This window comes from Gadus chalcogrammus, chromosome 12 (genome assembly GCF_026213295.1).
Source record: "Gadus chalcogrammus isolate NIFS_2021 chromosome 12, NIFS_Gcha_1.0, whole genome shotgun sequence".
Lineage (NCBI taxonomy): Eukaryota > Metazoa > Chordata > Actinopteri > Gadiformes > Gadidae > Gadus > Gadus chalcogrammus.
Genome location: NC_079423.1, coordinates 6,571,738 through 6,585,204, shown reverse-complemented (window position 1 = coordinate 6,585,204; position 13,467 = coordinate 6,571,738). Strand labels below are relative to the sequence as shown.

The 13,467-nt window shown below is 41.7% G+C and overlaps 8 non-coding genes across 8 annotated transcripts; all 8 read right to left on the bottom strand.

Annotated features, from left to right (window-relative positions):
* Positions 1-329: 329 nt before the first annotated feature.
* LOC130394185 (5S ribosomal RNA) lies at positions 330-448 on the bottom strand. Its single transcript, XR_008897368.1, has one exon. It is a non-coding gene; the product is annotated as a 5S ribosomal RNA (ribosomal RNA).
* A 528-nt stretch (positions 449-976) lies between these two features.
* Positions 977-1,096, bottom strand: LOC130401107 (5S ribosomal RNA). The gene has a single exon (XR_008903566.1). It is a non-coding gene; the product is annotated as a 5S ribosomal RNA (ribosomal RNA).
* Positions 1,097-1,615: 519 nt separating this feature from the next.
* LOC130401063 (5S ribosomal RNA) lies at positions 1,616-1,734 on the bottom strand. The gene has a single exon (XR_008903525.1). It is a non-coding gene; the product is annotated as a 5S ribosomal RNA (ribosomal RNA).
* A 529-nt stretch (positions 1,735-2,263) lies between these two features.
* LOC130399620 (5S ribosomal RNA) lies at positions 2,264-2,382 on the bottom strand. Its single transcript, XR_008902125.1, has one exon. It is a non-coding gene; the product is annotated as a 5S ribosomal RNA (ribosomal RNA).
* A 519-nt stretch (positions 2,383-2,901) lies between these two features.
* LOC130395428 (5S ribosomal RNA) lies at positions 2,902-3,020 on the bottom strand. The gene has a single exon (XR_008898485.1). It is a non-coding gene; the product is annotated as a 5S ribosomal RNA (ribosomal RNA).
* Positions 3,021-3,549: 529 nt separating this feature from the next.
* On the bottom strand, positions 3,550-3,668 carry LOC130401157 (5S ribosomal RNA). The gene has a single exon (XR_008903614.1). It is a non-coding gene; the product is annotated as a 5S ribosomal RNA (ribosomal RNA).
* A 6,264-nt stretch (positions 3,669-9,932) lies between these two features.
* Positions 9,933-10,052, bottom strand: LOC130401284 (5S ribosomal RNA). The gene has a single exon (XR_008903747.1). It is a non-coding gene; the product is annotated as a 5S ribosomal RNA (ribosomal RNA).
* A 518-nt stretch (positions 10,053-10,570) lies between these two features.
* Positions 10,571-10,689, bottom strand: LOC130394410 (5S ribosomal RNA). The gene has a single exon (XR_008897572.1). It is a non-coding gene; the product is annotated as a 5S ribosomal RNA (ribosomal RNA).
* Positions 10,690-13,467: the final 2,778 nt, after the last annotated feature.

Here is a 13,467-nt window from a genome sequence, read left to right as displayed (position 1 = left end):
GCGTGTGATGTTAAATGTTTGAACCAAGGTTAACGGTTAAAGTGTCAGAGAATGGGTGGTGATTTTTTGACGTCCTCCCATGATCTGAAGTGAGCGTGCGTGTTTGTGTTGGTGAAAGTTTAAGAAATGTACAACTGTCGGTTCAGCTCTCTGGTGCTCCCTGCTGGCAGTATCACTATACTGTCCTCATGTTTCACAAAAATAGTTTTGAGAGACGTTGTCAGTTTTTGTATGTTGCTTAAATCCTCCAAAGCGGTTGGCAGTAAACATCAGGTCACGGTACGCCACGGTAGGCCACGGAGTGAATGAGCTCGAGTTGAAAAAGAAAAAGCTTACAGCACCTGGTATTCCCAGGCGGTCTCCCATCCAAGTACTAACCAGGCCCGACCCTGCTTAGCTTCCGAGATCAGACGAGATCGGGCGTGTTCAGGGTGGTATGGCCGTAAGCAATTAGTGCAGGCGCAAAACCAGGTTTTATACAGTAGCACATAAGGAGTGAGAAAGCTGCTGAGGCTCGACGTTACACTTTTACAAAAACAATCATTAGTTAGATATAAACGGCAGTAATTGATTCAGTAGGACTCCTTATCCATGTAAACGATCATTGTGACATCTGAATTCATTAATTATCTGAAATACACTGCGTGTGCGTGTGATGTTAAATGTTTGAACCAAGGTTAACGGTTAAAGTGTCAGAGAATGGGTGGTGATTTTTTGACGTCCTCCCATGATCTGAAGTGAGCGTGCGTGTTTGTGTTGGTGAAAGTTTAAGAAATGTACAACTGTCGGTTCAGCTCTCTGGTGCTCCCTGCTGGCAGTATCACTATACTGTCCTCATGTTTCACAAAAATAGTTTTGAGAGACGTTGTCAGTTTTTGTATGTTGCTTAAATCCTCCAAAGCGGTTGGCAGTAAACATCAGGTCACGGTACGCCACGGTAGGCCACGGAGGCAATGAGCTCGAGTTGAAAAAGAAAAGCTTACAGCACCTGGTATTCCCAGGCGGTCTCCCATTCCAAGTACTAACCAGGCCCGACCCTGCTTAGCTTCCGAGATCAGACGAGATCGGGCGTGTTCAGGGTGGTATGGCCGTAAGCAATTAGTGCAGGCGCAAAACCAGGTTTTATACAGTAGCACATAAGGAGTGAGAAAGCTGCTGAGGCTTGACGTTACACTTTTACAAAAACAATCATTAGTTAGATATAAACGGCAGTAATTGATTCAGTAGGACTCCTTATCCATGTAAACGATCATTGTGACATCTGAATTCATTAATTATCTGAAATACACTGCGTGTGCGTGTGATGTTAAATGTTTGAACCAAGGTTAACGGTTAAAGTGTCAGAGAATGGGTGGTGATTTTTTGACGTCCTCCCATGATCTGAAGTGAGCGTGCGTGTTTGTGTTGGTGAAAGTTTAAGAAATGTACAACTGTCGGTTCAGCTCTCTGGTGCTCCCTGCTGGCAGTATCACTATACTGTCCTCATGTTTCACAAAAATAGTTTTGAGAGACGTTGTCAGTTTTTGTATGTTGCTTAAATCCTCCAAAGCGGTTGGCAGTAAACATCAGGTCACGGTACGCCACGGAGTCAATGAGCTCGAGTTGAAAAAGAAAATGCTTGCAGCACCTGGTATTCCCAGGCGGTCTCCCATCCAAGTACTAACCAGGCCCGACCCTGCTTAGCTTCCGAGCTCAGACGAGATCGGGCGTGTTCAGGGTGGTATGGCCGTAAGCAATTAGTGCAGGCGCAAAACCAGGTTTTATACAGTAGCACATAAGGAGTGAGAAAGCTGCTGAGGCTCGACGTTACACTCTTACAAAAACAATCATTAGTTAGATATAAACGGCAGTAATTGATTCAGTAGGACTCCTTATCCATGTAAACGATCATTGTGACATCTGAATTCATTAATTATCTGAAATACACTGCGTGTGCGTGTGATGTTAAATGTTTGAACCAAGGTTAACGGTTAAAGTGTCAGAGAATGGGTGGTGATTTTTTGACGTCCTCCCATGATCTGAAGTGAGCGTGCGTGTTTGTGTTGGTGAAAGTTTAAGAAATGTACAACTGTCGGTTCAGCTCTCTGGTGCTCCCTGCTGGCAGTATCACTATACTGTCCTCATGTTTCACAAAAATAGTTTTGAGAGACGTTGTCAGTTTTTGTATGTTGCTTAAATCCTCCAAAGCGGTTGGCAGTAAACATCAGGTCACGGTACGCCACGGTAGGCCACGGAGTCAATGAGCTCGAGTTGAAAAAGAAAAAGCTTACAGCACCTGGTATTCCCAGGCGGTCTCCCATCAAAGTACTAACCAGGCCCGACCCTGCTTAGCTTCCGAGATCAGACGAGATCGGGCGTGTTCAGGGTGGTATGGCCGTAAGCAATTAGTGCAGGCGCAAAACCAGGTTTTATACAGTAGCACATAAGGAGTGAGAAAGCTGCTGAGGCTTGACGTTACACTTTTACAAAAACAATCATTAGTTAGATATAAACGGCAGTAATTGATTCAGTAGGACTCCTTATCCATGTAAACGATCATTGTGACATCTGAATTCATTAATTATCTGAAATACACTGCGTGTGCGTGTGACGTTAAATGTTTGAACCAAGGTTAACGGTGAAAATGTCAGAGAATGGGTGGTGATTTTTTGACGTCCTCCCATGATCTGAAGTGAGCGTGCGTGTTTGTGTTGGTGAAAGTTTAAGAAATGTACAACTGTCGGTTCAGCTCTCTGGTGCTCCCTGCTGGCAGTATCACTATACTGTCCTCATGTTTCACAAAAATAGTTTTGAGAGACGTTGTCAGTTTTTGTATGTTGCTTAAATCCTCCAAAGCGGTTGGCAGTAAACATCAGGTCACGGTACGCCACGGAGTCAATGAGCTCGAGTTGAAAAAGAAAATGCTTGCAGCACCTGGTATTCCCAGACGGTCTCCCATCCAAGTACTAACCAGGCCCGACCCTGCTTAGCTACCGAGCTCAGACGAGATCTGGCGTGTTCAGGGTGGTATGGCCGTAAGCAATTAGTGCAGGCGCAAAACCAGGTTTTATACAGTAGCACATAAGGAGTGAGAAAGCTGCTGAGGCTCGACGTTACACTCTTACAAAAACAATCATTAGTTAGATATAAACGGCAGTAATTGATTCAGTAGGACTCCTTATCCATGTAAACGATCATTGTGACATCTGAATTCATTAATTATCTGAAATACACTGCGTGTGCGTGTGATGTTAAATGTTTGAACCAAGGTTAACGGTTAAAGTGTCAGAGAATGGGTGGTGATTTTTTGACGTCCTCCCATGATCTGAAGTGAGCGTGCGTGTTTGTGTTGGTGAAAGTTTAAGAAATGTACAACTGTCGGTTCAGATCTCTGGTGCTCCCTGCTTGCAGTATCACTATACTGTCCTCATGTTTCACAAAAATAGTTTTGAGAGACGTTGTCAGTTTTTGTATGTTTCTTAAATCCTCCAAAGCGGTTGGCAGTAAACATCAGGTCACGGTACGCCACGGTAGGCCACGGAGTTAATGAGCTCGAGTTGAAAAAGAAAAATCTTACAGCACCTGGTATTCCCAGGCGGTCTCCCATCCAAGTACTAACCAGGCCCGACCCTGCTTAGCTTCCGAGATCAGACGAGATCGGGCGTGTTCAGGGTGGTATGGCCGTAATCAATTAGTTCAGGCGCAAAACCAGGTTTTATACAGTAGCACATAAGGAGTGAGAAAGCTGCTGAGGCTCGACGTTACACTTTTACAAAAACAATCATTAGTTAGATATAAACGGCAGTAATTGATTCAGTAGGACTCCTTATCCATGTAAACGATCATTGTGACATCTGAATTCATTAATTATCTGAAATACACTGCGTGAGCGTGTGATGTTAAATGTTTGAACCAAGGTTAACGGTTAAAGTGTCAGAGAATGGGTGGTGATTTTTTGACGTCCTCCCATGATCTGAAGTGAGCGTGCGTGTTTGTGTTGGTGAAAGTTTAAGAAATGTACAACTGTCGGTTCAGCTCTCTGGTGCTCCCTGCTGGCAGTATCACTATACTGTCCTCATGTTTCACAAAAATAGTTTTGAGAGACGTTGTCAGTTTTTGTATGTTGCTTAAATCCTCCAAAGCGGTTGGCAGTAAACATCAGGTCACGGTACGCCACGGTAGGCCACGGAGTCAATGAGCTCGAGTTGAAAAAGAAATAGCTTACAGCACCTGGTATTCCCAGGCGGTCTCCCATCCAAGTACTAACCAGGCCCGACCCTGCTTAGCTTCCGAGATCAGACGAGATCGGGCGTGTTTTTTTTTTTTTTTTTTTTTATTATAAAAATAAATCAGATTTTATATACAAGCGTAATCTACACAGAGGGGAAAAAACATATACTTGAATTCAAATGTAAAATCACAAAATAAATAAAATAAAAGTAAACAATAACATCAGCATTTCAACAAATAGGTCCTCCTGCCATGCATTATTCAATCTTATACATCAGTTTCCCTTTGTCATTGACAGAAATGAAACTGCATCCATTAACAAAATGTTGAAATTCTTCCTTTTCATACTTAAAAATTAAACTTATGTCTTTTTTCAACCCTGATACAAAGTAGGCCCAGACTTTTTTGTTCAAAATGCGCTAGATTCCTTCTTAGCCATACAGCATATCTAGCATGACTTAGTACATAGTTTATCATATTTATGTTTACTTTCTCCTTCTTTTCCCATACTCCAAACAGAAATGTTTTTTTCCAGTCCTTTCCCTCAAAATACTGCTTCCCCCAGTTCTCCTGCAAGAATTCCTTTAGCTTCATGAAAAAGATCTTCAATTTGTCACACTCATAATACAAATGCATTAATGTCTCCGGATCAGTTTTGCATATATCGCACTCCCTTCTTACATCCTTATTTATTTGGTGTATCACCACATTTGTGTACAGTCTGTTGTGCCGTAATTTAAAATCATGATCCTGACATTCTATACTATTTTTGCTTACATTCCACTGCTTCCATATTTGATTTCCTTCCATACCTGGGAACACCTTTTCCCAAACCTTTTCCGATGCAGGTTCCTTAAATTCCTTTTGGATCAGCGCTTTGTAGTAGTCCTTTACCTTTGAATCCCTTAGTGGCCTTTTTTCCCCATTATTTTCTATATATAACTCGGGGAACGTTATTTTCCTTTCTATAACCACGTTATTTTCTATTTGCCTCACCCAATCTATTGGTATGCTTTCTTTTATTTTATCGTACATATTTACAGTAGTGGTTTCGTTCATTTCTTCATCATACTCCTTAACTGTGTCTATTATAGCCTGGTATCTTAGAAACCCAGGTATGAATTCATATAGGCAATGTTTTATTTGTGTTAGTCCAGAATAAAATATTTTTTTATCCCATAGCATGTTATTGTTCATTTTTATCAATGGGTTACACCATATTGGTTGATTTATTACCTGACTGTATTTTGTGCATTCATATTTAATGTTTATTCTGTATTTCCCCCATGCATCAAACACCTCTTTATAATATCTAGGCACTTTCTCATACATGGAGTTTTTCATTATCATTATTAGACCGTTTTCTTCACATCTTCCATTTTTATATAAATATTCCTTAAAAACATTTTTCCATCCATAATCAACCCTATCATACAGATACTTTTTAACAGTTTTTATTCGTATTGCTTTTTTCTTAATATTCAAGTCCACCAATTTCAATCCTCCTTCTTCATATTTCCCTATCAGTGTCTTTTGTGCTATTCTTGCCAGTTTCCCATCCCAAATGTAATTTGTAATTGTGCCGTTTAGCTCTTTGTGCACCCACTCTGGCATGTCTATCACAGTCAAGGCATAGACAATCTGGGATAGTATTAATGCATTTACCACTAAAACCTTCCCCTTTAATTTCAATCTCCTCGGCTTCCACGCATTTAATGTGTTTTTCACTTTATTTATTACCCCATTCCATGTCTCATCTCTCGCCTCCTTTTCTTTCACTCCCATATTTATCCCCAATATTTTCATATAATCATTTGAAACTCTAAAAGGTATGTTACAATCATTTTGGTTTATATTTCCGACGTACATTATTTCAGTTTTGTCTATATTTACTTTAGCCCCTGCTGCTCTCCCATATATTTCCATTTTTCCCATTATCCTTTTCACGCTATTCATATTTTTTACCATACATGTGGTGTCATCAGCATATTGCTGTATTTTGCTTTCACCCCCATTTGGCAATTTTATCCCCTCTATTTCCTTATCCTTCTTTATCATTTCCGCGAGACTTTCTGCAGTTAAGCTGTAAAGTACTGCCGATAGCGGGCACCCTTGCCTCACAGATCTTTCCAATGGAAAAGGATCTGTTATAGCTCCATTTATTTTTATCCTACTCCTTGCATTTTTGTACAATAATTTAATCCAGTTGATTATTCTTTGCCCAAAACCAAATTTTTCTAATGTGCAAAATAAAAAACTATGCTCAACCCTATCGAAGGCTTTATTAAGGTCCATACTTAAAATAATTCCACCATCCTTCCCCATGCATTCGATTGTGTCCCTTATTGTGCAAATAATGTCCGATATGTCCCTCCCTGGTATCCCATACGCCTGTGTTGGTGCTATGATTGTTGGTGCTGCTGTTTTTATTCTGTTTGCTAATACCTTTGTTAAGATCTTGTAATCCGTGTTTAGTACAGTTAGCGGTCTATAGTTTTCCAGTTTTCTTTTGCTTCCCTTATTTTTATATATGATCGTTATTAGTCCTGTTGCCAGCGACTCTGGTATCTCCTGCTCCTTCTCCATCTCTGCATAAAGTATGTTTAAAATTGGTAGCAGATCGTCTATAAATGTTTTATAAAATTCACTTGTAAGGCCATCTGTTCCCGGACTTTTATTGGTATTTAATGACATTATTGCTTCCTTTATTTCTATGTCTTTGATGTTGTCATCACACATACTTTTCTCATCATTTGTTATCGTTTTATTAATATTACCTAATACTGTATTTATATCTTCCTTCTTTGCATTTCCTTTTTTGTATAGATTTTTATAAAATGTCCCAACATTTCCAATAATGTCTACAAAATCATTTATTATCTCTCCATTTTCATTTTCTAACTCTTCAATATATACCCTTTCCTGTTTCCTTTTTTCTAATCCCAAAAAATAGCCTGTGCATCTCTCCCCCTTCATCGCATATTTCTCCCTACTCCTTGTTATTGCCCCCATACATTTATTCTGTTCATAAACGTCCAGTTTGGATTTCACCTTTATGTATTTTTCTATGCTATGTTTTGGATCCTTATCAATTCTTTCTGCCTCTTCTGCCAGCTCATCCTTCAAACATTTTATTTTCTCTCTTTCTATAAAAGCCCGGACCTTTGCATATCTAATACTTATTGTCCTTATCTTTTGCTTCAGTCTTTCCCACCATAATCCCTTGTTTCTACACATGTCCATGTTCTTTCTTCCATTCTCTATGCAGGCCACTATTTTATTTCTATATCCCTCTTCCTCTAGGAGAGTACTGTTTAGGCACCACACTCCTCCTCCCCTTCTCTCTATCCCAGTACCAACCTCTATTGACAGGATTGCATGGTCACTGAATGATGTGAATTTATACATCATATTTTTTATAAATTTAACCATTGTCTGATGTGCTATACACAAGTCTATTCGGCTTTGTTTTAATTCCCCCATTACCATTTGCCTTCTTGAGTACTCTCTCCTGTTTGGGTTTTCGTTTCTCCATACATCAATTAATTGTTTTTCCTCCATTGTTTTCAGAAAAACCTTTCTTGAAGCATCATTTTTAAATTCCTTCCCTCTTGCCATATCCAACCTTGTACTTTTTAAATTAAAATCTCCCACTATTATACAGTTTCCCACACACCATTTTCCTAAATCCAAAAAAAAAGCCTTCCTGTCTGCTTCTATATTTGGTGCATATATATTCATTATTCTGTACTCTATCTTTTTGTATTTAAATTCTATGATTATGACTCTTCCTTTTTTATCTTTGTAGATTTCTTTGAGGTTTTCTACAGTATTATTTTTTATCAGGATTGCTACCCCACATGATTTATCCGTACCATGGTTTGCATACATAATGTCTGTCCATTTCGTTTTTATATCTTTCATGATATGGTCTGTCCAGTTCGTTTCTTGCAGACATAACATGTCATTATTTTTACATTTAATTAATAGTTTTCCAAATTTGCTTTGATTCCTTAGCCCATTTGTGTTGAATGAAATCAAGCTTAACATTAAACACATAATTACGGTTTCATTCCCAACCTTCATTTTGTCCTTCTTTCCTCCCTCTTCCTCCTTTTCTCCTCAGCTTGGAGCGCAGCTTTTCTTTTCTTTGTGGTCTCCTCCGCCTTTCGTTCCTTCTGCGGTCTGCTTACACTCTCTGCCTCTGAAATATCCTCGATAATCAGGAAGTCCATCGCAGTTTCCCTCTCGTCTCGGTTTCCATCTCCATGCTCCTTTACCCCAACGCTGCCGGTTCCGTCTGCTGGAGTCGTCTCGCGAGGAGCCTTCTCTCCACTCGATTCCTCTCCGGACCGGCTCTCCTCCTGCCCCACAGCTCCCAACACGTCTCCTGCTGCGACGTCACTCAGGGGATGCCGTCTTTGGTTCTGCACCATGGTCTCCGCCCTGCTCTCTGGGACGCCCCCTAGGTCTCCCTCCGTCTGCATGTCGTCCTCGTCGCTGTCCTCCGGCTCCTCCTCCTCGCCGTCAGTGCTGTTGACCTCCTCCGCGACGTTGACCTCCTCCGCGACGCTGACATCCTCTCTCTCCGCTGCTTCTGGAACACACTCCCTTGCATAGTGTCCCTGTTTTTTACACCTGTGACATCTGAATTCTGGGCATTCTCGGAAGATGTGACCCGGTTTTATACATAATCTGCATACTTTCATCTGCCTGTCATGGATCACGCGGAAGTACTCTCCCCCCTCTAGTGTTTCGAACTTCGTTGTGTAAGGTAGCGATTTCACTGTTTCAGTGAACCGGACCTTCAAGAACCTGGTTCCATCGGCTATGTCAGTTCCTGGCCACATTCTTCTTTTAATTGGCGAGATTGCCTTAACTCCCCATTCTGCAAGTTTGGCAAGAATGACACCATCCACAATGTACGTCGGCAAGTTTAAAAAAGATACAACTAATTCGTCATTTCTAATTTCTTTTGCCACTACCGTGCTCTTCTTTATTCTAATCCCATCTAACAGTATATCCTTCCCTTCAACATTGTCCATTGTTATTTCGTACTTTTTGGGCATTTTAAAACGGCATCCATTCACCACCCCGCACGTTTTTTTAACCTCACTTAGAAGCTCCATCATAGTCACCATCTCATCTCCAACGATCTCTACCGCCAAGGTAAGCTCCTTCTCAAATTTCTTATCTGTGCTTTGAAGAAGTTCCGAGGTACTTTTACTGTTGTCCGTGATCCTTCTCATAGTCGTTTCCTTTCCAATGTCGGCGTTCTTTGTCGGTTGCTGCGTCTTGCCGTTGTCCATGATCCTGCTCGTGGTCGGGGTCTTTCCATGGTCGGTGTTCTTGGGCGATGTCTGCTCCATGCCGTTGTCCATATTCTGTGTCGTTGTGCTTGCCGGTCCGCTGTCAGTTGCCATGAGATCCGTCCTACTCCTCTCTACTCGCTCTCTCCTCTCCATTACGTCACTCATTCAAACACACACACACAAACAAAAACAAAAAAGACGTTCCCCCGAACAGCAAGCTGCTGGGGGAATAAAAAAAAAACTAAAACAAAAAGTAAAACACACTCACTCACATTAAATCTAGCACAAACAAAAAAGTCCACCTGCTCTCTCCACCTGCTCTCTCTGCTCACTGCTCACTTCCTGGTTGCACACCTGAACGGGATCAGACGAGATCGGGCGTGTTTTTTTTCTTTTGGTGACACCCGTCACTACTTACAGCAACCTGGGCTTCTGAGGAGGTCTCCCATCCAAGTACTAACCAGGCCCTACCCTGCTTAGCTTCCGAGATCAGACGAGATCGGGCGTGTTCAGGGTGGTATGGCCGTAAGCAATTAGTGCAGGCGCAAAACAAGGTTTTATACAGTAGCACATAAGGAGTGAGAAAGCTGCTGAGGCTCGACGTTACACTTTTACAAAAACAATCATTAGTTAGATATAAACGGCAGTAATTGATTCAGTAGGACTCCTTATCCATGTAAACGATCATTGTGACATCTGAATTCATTAATTATCTGAAATACACTGCATGCGCGTGTGATGTTAAATGTTTGAACCAAGGTTAACGGTTAAAGTGTCAGAGAATGGGTGGTGATTTTTTGACGTCCTCCCATGATCTGAAGTGAGCGTGCGTGTTTGTGTAGGTGAAAGTTTAAGAAATGTACAGCTGTCGGTTCAGCTCTCTGGTGCTCCCTGCTGGCAGTATCACTATACTGTCCTCATGTTTCACAAAAACAGTTTTGAGAGACGTTGTCAGTTTTTGTATGTTGCTTAAATCCTCCAAAGCGGTTGGCAGTACACATCAGGTCACGGTACGCCACGGAGTCAATGAGCTCGAGTTGAAAAAGAAAAACTTACAGCACCTGGTATTCCCAGGCGGTCTCCCATCCAAGTACTAACCAGGCCCGACCCTGCTTAGCTTCCGAGATCAGACGAGAACGGGCGTGTTCAGGGTGGTATAGCCGTAAGCAATTAGTGCAGGCGCAAAACCAGGTTTTATACAGTAGCACATAAGGAGTGAGAAAGCTGCTGAGGCTCGACGTTACACTCTTACAAAAACAATCATTAGTTAGATATAAACGGCAGTAATTGATTCAGTAGGACTCCTTATCCATGTAAACGATCATTGTGACATCTGAATTCATTAATTATCTGAAATACACTGCGTGTGCGTGTGATGTTAAATGTTTGAACCAAGGTTAACGGTTAAAGTGTCAGAGAATGGGTGGTGATTTGTTGACGTCCTCCCATGATCTGGGGTCTCATTTATAAAACTGTGCGTGGGATCGTTACTAAAAATGTGCGTACGCCCAGAAGCCAAGTTTTGCGTGCGCCTAAAAATATTCGGATTTATAAAACACTGCGTACGCACACATGTACGCAATCTTCGCTTTATAAATCACATACTGACTACAATTGTGCGCAGCTGAATCAGCTTCACGTTCCGCCCTCTACACGCCCCTTTTTAACCATAAATGGTCAATGCAAATGACCTCGTGAATGCGATCTGCATATAAAACAGACTCAGATGCCGGTATTATGTCTTGTTGGAAACAATGGCAGAAGTACTGAGAAAAGCGAAATTTCACGGAGGTTGAAGTGGAGACACTTGTGGGTGAGATGTAGGTCCGAAAGGTAGTTTTGTTCGGCGATCACGGGATTGGGATCCCCAACAACAAAAAGCAGAGTGAGTGGCAACATGTTGCTGCAGCAGTGAACTCTGTCAGTAGCACGGAGCGCACAGTCCCAGAATTAAAAAAGACATAAGAGTTACATATTTTTATGTAGCCTACTAATAAATCGTTATGGTCCCTATATACCCTCTCCCTCCGAATCCTTCCATTTGCATGGTCCGCCAGAAGTGCCATATGGTGCAGCATTACCACGACGCTCACCTCTGTATTTATTGGGTTACGGTAATAAGACTGACCGAGAACACCTTGGATAATCAGTTTGTAATCTTCTTGAACATAACCCCTTTTTAATGCCTGATTTGTCATGAAAAGCATCAAGAGTAGCGGACAACGATTGTGATGAGGAGTGTCGCTTGGTTTTCCACACTTTTTAATTGACTTGATTGACATTTGATTATGTGTTTACAGTGTCACATAAAAATATGATGTTGTTGACACATGTTGGACAGATGCTTTATTCCATGCAGTCGCGCCGTCAGTGGACAGTATGGAGTGACGGGATTAAATATAGAGATTTTTATTTTATTTATATTCTAAGGAGATGTTTCTGGAGTTATAACTGAGAAATAACGCAGTTGACTTAAATTATTCTGATTAGGATTTAACGCATGATACGGGTTGAAATTAAATGTATGAATGGCGATGATAAAACATAATCGTTCTTCTCACTCTACAATTCTTCGGTCTGACTTCAGTTCACCACCACACCATCTGTGTCGCCAATCCTCCTTTTCCTCCAAACCATGCGTACGCATGGGTCAGAGTTTGCTTAGGGCTGCGCACATTTTCCCGTCAAGTTGGTTTTTTATAGATCACAACCTTGGCGTGGAAAGTCACGTACGCAACTTTTAGGCCCGTTTTGTGCGTACGCAACGGTTATAAATGAGACCCCTGGGCCCTGTACCACGAAGCTCGCTTAGAGGGTTAGCGAGGTATGTTGAGCTCCAAGCCTGGGTTAGTTGTACCACGAAAGTCGATCTCTTTTAGCGTCGCTGTATCACCATGGTGACTTATGCTCGCAACCAAACCTGGTCGGGAGCAGTTTTTCGGCTTAGTCTAGCCGGAGATCGGCTACTTAAATCGGCGTGCGCAGCTTCCTAGCCCCTCCTCTGACAATGGCGTCACCATTTGTGGGTGTTCCCGTGGACCCCGGCGCACTTCTCGTACAGGCGTCTCTCCGGAGACAGGGTTTTACGGGACAAAACCGATCCCTTGGCATTGTCTGACGATATTCAGATTTCAGACTTTATTGTCATTGTGCAAACAACGAAATTGGGGTTCTTCATGAGAGATACAGATTCTCATCAGAGGGTGTTCGTTATTTGATCGTCCTTTTGGACCTTATGTAGACAATGATTACTGTTGCGCATTGTGTTTCAGTGACAGAATGCTAGAGTGGAGGTAGCGCGTCAGTCTTGAATTTCTGCGCGGGAGGTTCGACTCCCAAGTGACGAGAATTTATGTGAAGCTTAAAAAGTCCTAATTCTAATGCATATGGAATACTTATTCACTAAAGCTTATGGAATTATATTTTTGTGATTATTTCGAACTTGAACCCATATTTTCAAGGCCGTGCTGGCACCACATCTATGGGGGTAAAATGCATGATGAGAGACCGGCGAATTTGAACCCCGGTCGCTGGCGTTCGGGTCTTATACTAATCCACTACGCTACAGCCGCTACCACTCAGAGGTCGAAAACATGCGATACATTTCTTAAATAGGGTGTATTTAAAGTGAATTCCCTAAATGATAGAATAAGGCAGGATGGACGTTGCTTATGCATTTTTAAATCATCATCATTCTATTTGGATTAATGGCGAACAATTCTGCATTTGGCATAGTTATTTTACAGACAATTTGCAGAATCTTTTCACTTATACTCATATAGACTGCTTGATGTATCGTAAAGGTGAGAAAAATGACGCAAAAAACGCCCCTTTCACGTGAACGCGCACTGAACCTAAAGCGGAAAACCTGGTTCAACTAATTGAATCTAAAGTGAGCTTCGTGGTACCATTTAACTCTGATTGCGAGTTGCGGCTCTGTCGAGCC